Source organism: Schistocerca cancellata, chromosome 5, assembly GCF_023864275.1.
Source record: "Schistocerca cancellata isolate TAMUIC-IGC-003103 chromosome 5, iqSchCanc2.1, whole genome shotgun sequence".
NCBI classification, from domain to species: Eukaryota; Metazoa; Arthropoda; class Insecta; order Orthoptera; family Acrididae; genus Schistocerca; species Schistocerca cancellata.
This window is the reverse complement of record NC_064630.1, coordinates 500,951,635-500,957,984: the sequence shown is the minus strand read 5'-3', so window position 1 is coordinate 500,957,984 and position 6,350 is coordinate 500,951,635.

Here is a 6,350-nt window from a genome sequence, read left to right as displayed (position 1 = left end):
GAAATCATAAGTTCACAAAGGTACATGTATCACATTGGAACAACCGAAATAAAATGTTCAAATGTACCTACGTTCTGTATTTTAATGTAAAAAACCTACATGTTACAAACTGTTCGTCTAAAATTGTGAGCCATATGTTTGTGACTATTACAGCGCCATTTATCAGAAAGCGAAAAAAGTGGTCCAACTAAAACATTCATATTTCTTTACGTACTACACGAAAATGTAATAAAAATGGGGGTTCCTATCTAAAAAAAAACGCAGTTGACATCCGTTTGACCTATGGCACCGCCACATAGCGGGCCAACCATAGCGCCATCTGGATTTCCCCTTCAAGCTAGACAAGTCTCGCTCTTTGTAGTTTTTTCGTTTGATGCTTATTTCGTGAGATATTTGGCCCGGTCACGATCAATGGACCACCCTGTACAATTAAAATTCTTTGTTAATCAGTGCGAGATGCAATTTAATGTAAGTTCATTTTTGCGTAGGTGAGCAAAGTTAAACTGAAAGGTGCATACAAGAGAATCCGTAAAGATTATTCTAGTTTTTCCTCTGTCAACGCTACTTGTATTTACCAGGAGAGTGAGACACAAATGTCATACAGGCAGAGAAATTCTAACTCCACCACACTACAGTTAATTAGCGATGTAGACCACATCATATTGGCTGTGCACCAAAAAGTAAATTACGTGTAGCCTAAATGGCCGCAAACGGAAATCCGTTAATTAATTCGAGATAACCTACTACTTTCGGCTATAATTCTGTTCCAGAATAAATGCATGTGGCACGCAGTCGTTGTAATAATATAATTAGGTACAATTATATTACGCACAGTCCGCTTCAGTATAAGTTTGAAATTTATTTGGCCCTGTTAAGTGTATGTGATGCCGTTCCAGCAGTTGCTAATCTGGCTCTCTCTCCCTCTCTCTCTCCGTGGGTGTGTGTGTGTGTGTGTGTGTGTGTGTGTGTGTGTGTGTGTGTGTGTGTGTGAGAGAGAGAGAGAGAGAGAGGGGGGGGGGGGGAAGAGGGAGGGAGAGTGAGGGAGGGACGGAAGGATATGATATAATATAATATAATAAGGGACGAATGTGAGCTTTTCACAGCGTACCAATTTTTACAATTTTCTTAAGCATGACATCGGGTTTCCTTCTCTAACGTCCACGGTATATCGACAGAACAACTGCCTATTATTGTGAGGAATGTTCCATTGTACATATCTGAAATGGATTAAATGTTTATGATGGCTATGACGTCTGAAAAAATACAGCGAACTGCTGGAAAATAAGAAAGAGTGCTTAGAAGACAGGTAAGAAATGTCAAGGAAGTTATAGACTCCAGGTACTCTAAGACGGGAACTGGGAGGACCGCAAATTAGGGAAGCTAAGAAGCGAGAAACGATATTGTCTCCAAGCAATTTACAAATATATCAAATATTTCGAACGTATAAAGAAAGAATTGCTATTTACCATACAGAGGAGACGTTGACTCGCAGACAGACACAACGAAAAGATTACTATACATTCAAGCTTTCGGCCAAAAGGCCCTCTTCTGAATTAGAAAACACACACACATTCACAAAAATGCTGTCCACGCGAACTTGAGGAACGTCTGTGACCCTGTGACCAGGCAGTCTGTGCCTGTCTGCGACTTTCCACTGTTTAGAATAGTTGTTTGTAGGACCAAGTTCGTAAAGCTTTGTAAGGAAACAGCTTTATACATGAAATACGTATAAATTTCTTACACACGGTTTACGTTAGTGACTGATACTCGTAAAATTTTGAAATACACACAGATCGAACAATTCGCTTTACAGCTTTCTTCGTCATCTTTTGCTTTCTTCTTCTTTTTCTTGGTGTCTGTCAACGTAGACTATATTATGTCGAATTCTTAGATTGATTTACCTTCGACATCCAGCTGTCGTGGATCTTCAAGACATCGTTCACATACCGTATCCATACTGTAATGGGACTGCAAATAAGTGACGGAAGCTTCCGCACTAACTCCAGAGCGAGGCTAGTTACTGCACGTCCAGGCCCCGTCAGTGCTGATGGGGCTGGAACACTGCTGACATCGCGTATTAAGGAGGCGACACTGTCGCAGTGGTGATCTGGATTATGCCACGACGAAGCCTGCCACAGCGCCGCTTCTGGGGCCTATATGATCGGTAACAATGTCTTGTCAAGACAGGGCCGCGTTAAGCGACCTGAAATATAATTCCCCGAGCTATGCAATATCTGAGATCGTCCACAGCCAGCTCCGATAGGCGCTCCACAACAGTTATCGACCTAATATGGGCTATCCAATCTACTATTGCTAAACACGAACTCCGCTAGCTGCAGAAGTATGGGCAACTCTTGGGCCTAATGCCGCCGGGAGTCGAGCTGAAGCCTTCCAATTGGGGGCCATCTGCTGACTGTCTGATCGATTTCAGATCTCCTCCATGGTTCGCAGTTGCACCTGCGTTGTCACTGAGCCGGGGACTGTCATGCGTGCAAAAACTCCGCTACCGCAGACTTTCGTCCGTAGACTTCTGATGCTGCATTCTACGCGGGGTCCTAGGTTCGTCTCCGCGCTCGGGTACCCCGTACACTACCGTCCAAGCATTCTGTGACGGTCTAATGTTAAATTTGTAAAAATTATTATGTGTATAAAAATGTGAGTGTATAGGAAATTAAAATTTAAATAGAGTTTCTTTTTCATGGAACTTGATTCAAGATGGCAGCCATGGCCAAAAATCGGCTAAGTTGCAAAAAACTTTTTTTTTTAGGTAAGAAGAAAACTACAACTCCGATCGAAAAATAATACTGGACAAAGTTGTGGGGCTTAACAAAAATCTATCGATTGCTTTTTTTTAAGTATCAGTAGTTTTCCCAACTTTCGAGATGTATCGAAAAACAGTTAAAATCGGTTTCACTATAACTTGTTATCATTCACTTTCCCATACTTGCTATTTACTGTAAATATAGAACGCGGTTACTCAAAAAAAGTACGTGGTTAAAAATTAAAAAAGTTAATTGTTTTTAGAGATACAGTACATCGATTTTATGAAAAAACGGACTCGATAATTGGCTAGATCTTCTCAGCTGATGGCCCTACAGTTACGGTTTTAGGCTTATTTTCTTCGAAAAGAGGTTGCTACCATGCTATAAATAATTTTCACGACTTTGCTAACGGTAAGGATCAAAAAGGACATTGAAAGACGCGCAATTTTGTTGAGCGTATTTTTTAACTATCTCAATTTTATGTGAAAATAATGTTAAGAAAAACAGATGACATTTTTTCATGAATTTAAAAAAGAAATTCTGCAACCTTCTAGAGACGAAATAACTTGTTTAAAAAAATCTAGTAGAGCAGCGATGAACTTGATGGAGGTTTATGCATTACAGTGTTTATGCACTACAGTGCTATCGACAGGCGATGTCAAATTGATTCCATATTTTTAGATTTGAAGAAGGCTTTCGACACCGTTCCTCACATGCGTCTTCTAATCAAACTGCGCGCCTACGCAGTGTCGCCTCAGTTGTGCGACTGGATTCGTGATTTCCTGTCAGAAAGGTCACAGTTCGATGTAATAGACGGAAAGTCATCGAGTAAAACAGAAATAATATCCGGCGATCCCCGGAAGTGTTATAGGCCCTCTATTGTTCCTGATCTATATTAACGACCTAGGAGACAAGCTGAGTAGCCGTCTTAGATTGTTTGCAGATGATGCTGTTATTTACCGTCTTGTAAAGTCATCAAATGATCAAAACGACTTGCAAAATGATTTAGATAAGATATCTGTATGGTGCGAAAAGTGGCTATTGACCCTGACTAAAGAAAAGTACGAAGTTATTCACATGAGCACTAAAAGAAATCAGCTAAATTTCGATTACGCAATAAGTCACACAAATCTGAGGGCTGTAAATTCAACTAAATACTTAGGGATTACAAATAACCTAAACTGGAACGATCACATAGATAATATTGTGGGTAGAGCAAACCAAAGACTGCGATTCATTGGCAGAACACTTAGAAGGTGCAACAGGTCTACCAAAGAGACTGCTTACACTACACTTGTACGCCCTATTCTGGAGTATTGCTGTGCGGTGTGGGATCCGCATCAGGTGGGACTGACGGATGACATCGAAAAAGTACAAAGAAGGGCAGCTCGTTTTGTATTATAGCGAAATAGGGGAGATAGTGTCACAGACATGATACATGAATTGGAGTGAATTGGAGTGGCAAACATTAAAACAAAGGTGTTTTTCGTTGCGACGGGATCTTCTCATGAAATTTCAATCACCAGTTTTCTCCTCCGATTGTGAAAACATTCTGTTGGCACCCACCTACATAGGGAGAAATGATCATCGCGATAAAATTAGAGAAATAAGGGCTCGCACGGAAAAGTCCCCCCCCCCCCCCCCCATAAACCATGGACCTTGGTGGGGAGGCTTGCGTGCCTCAGCGATACAGATAGCCATACCGTAGGTACAACCACAACGGAGGGGTATCTGTTGAGAGGCCAGACAAACGTGTGGTTCCCGAAGAGGGGCAGCAGCCTTTTCAGTAGTTGCAAGGGCAACAGTCTGGATGATTGACTGATCTGGCCTTGTAACAATAACCAAAACGGCCTTGCTGTGCTGGTACTGCGAACGGCTGAAAGCAAGGGGAAACTACGGCCGTAATTTTTCCCGAGGGCATGCAGCTTTACTGTATGATTAAATGATGATGGCGTCCTCTTGGGTAAAATATTCCGGAGGTAAAATAGTCCCCCATTCGGATCTCCGGGCGGGGACTACTCAAGAGGATGTCGTTATCAGCAGAAAGGAAACTGGCGTTCTACGGATCGGAGCGTGGAATGTCAGATCCCTTAATCGGGCAGGTAGGTTAGAAAATTTAAAAAGGGAAATGGATAGGTTAAAGTTAGATATAGTGGGAATTAGTGAAGTTCGGTGGCAGGAGGAACAAGACTTCTGGTCAGGTGAATACAGGGTTATAAATACAAAATCAAATAGGGGTAATGCAGGAGTCGGTTTAATAATGAATAAAAAAATAGGAGTGCGGGTAAGCTACTACAAACAGCATAGTGAACGCATTATTGTGGCCAAGATAGACATGAAGCCCACGCCTACTAAAGTTGTACAAGTTTATATGCCAACTAGCTCTGCAGATGACGAAGTAATTGAAGAAATGTATGATGAGATAAAAGAAATTATTCAGACTGTGAAGGGAGGCGAAAATTTAATAGTCATTGGTGACTGGAATTCGAGTGTAGGAAAAGGGAGAGAAGGAAACGTAGTAGGTGAATATGGATTGGGGCTAAGAAATGAAAGAGGAAGCCGCCTGGTAGAATTTTGCACAGAGCACAACTTAATCATAGCTAACACTTGGTTTAAGAATCATGATAGAAGGTTGTATACATGGAAGAACCCTGGAGACACTAAAAGATATCAGATAGATTATATAATAGTAAGACAGAGATTTAGGAACCAGGTTTTAAATTGTAAGACATTTCCAGGGGCAGATGTGGACTCTGACCACAATCTATTGGTTATGACCTGTAGATTAAAACTGAAGAAACTGCAACAAGGTGGGAATTTAAGGAGATGGGACCTGGATAAACTGAAAGAACCAGAGGTTGTACAGAGTTTCAGGGAGAGCATAAGGGAACAATTGACAGGAATGGGGGAAAGAAATACAGTAGAAGAAGAATGGGTAGCTTTGAGGGATGAAGTAGTGAAGGCAGCAGAGGATCAAGTAGGTAAAAAGACGAGGGCTAGTAGAAATCCTTGGGTAACAGAAGAAATATTGAATTTAATTGATGAAATGAGAAAATATAAAAATGCAGTAAATGAAGCAGGCAAAAAGGAATACAAACGTCTCAAAAATGAGATAGAGAGGAAGTGCAAAATGGGTAAGCAGGGATGGCTAGAGGACAAATGTAAGGATGTAGAGGCGTATCTCACTAGGGGTAAGATAGATACTGCCCACAGGAAAATTAAAGAGACTTTTGGAGATAAGAGAACCACTTGTGTGAACATCAAGAGCTCAGATGGAAACCCAGTTCTAAGCAAAGAAGGGAAATCAGAAAGGTGGAAGGAGTATATAGAGGGTCTATACAAGGGCGATGCACTTGAGGACAATACTATGGAAATGGAAGAGGATGTAGATGAAGATGAAATGGGAGATACGATACTGCGTGAAGAGTTTGACAGAGCACTGAAAGACCTGAGTCGAAACAAGGCTCCCGGAGTAGACAACATTCCATTGGAACTACTGATGGCCTTGGGAGAGCCAGTCCTGACAAAACTCTACCATCTGGTGAGCAAGATGTATGAAACAGGCGAAATACCCTCAGACTTCAAGAA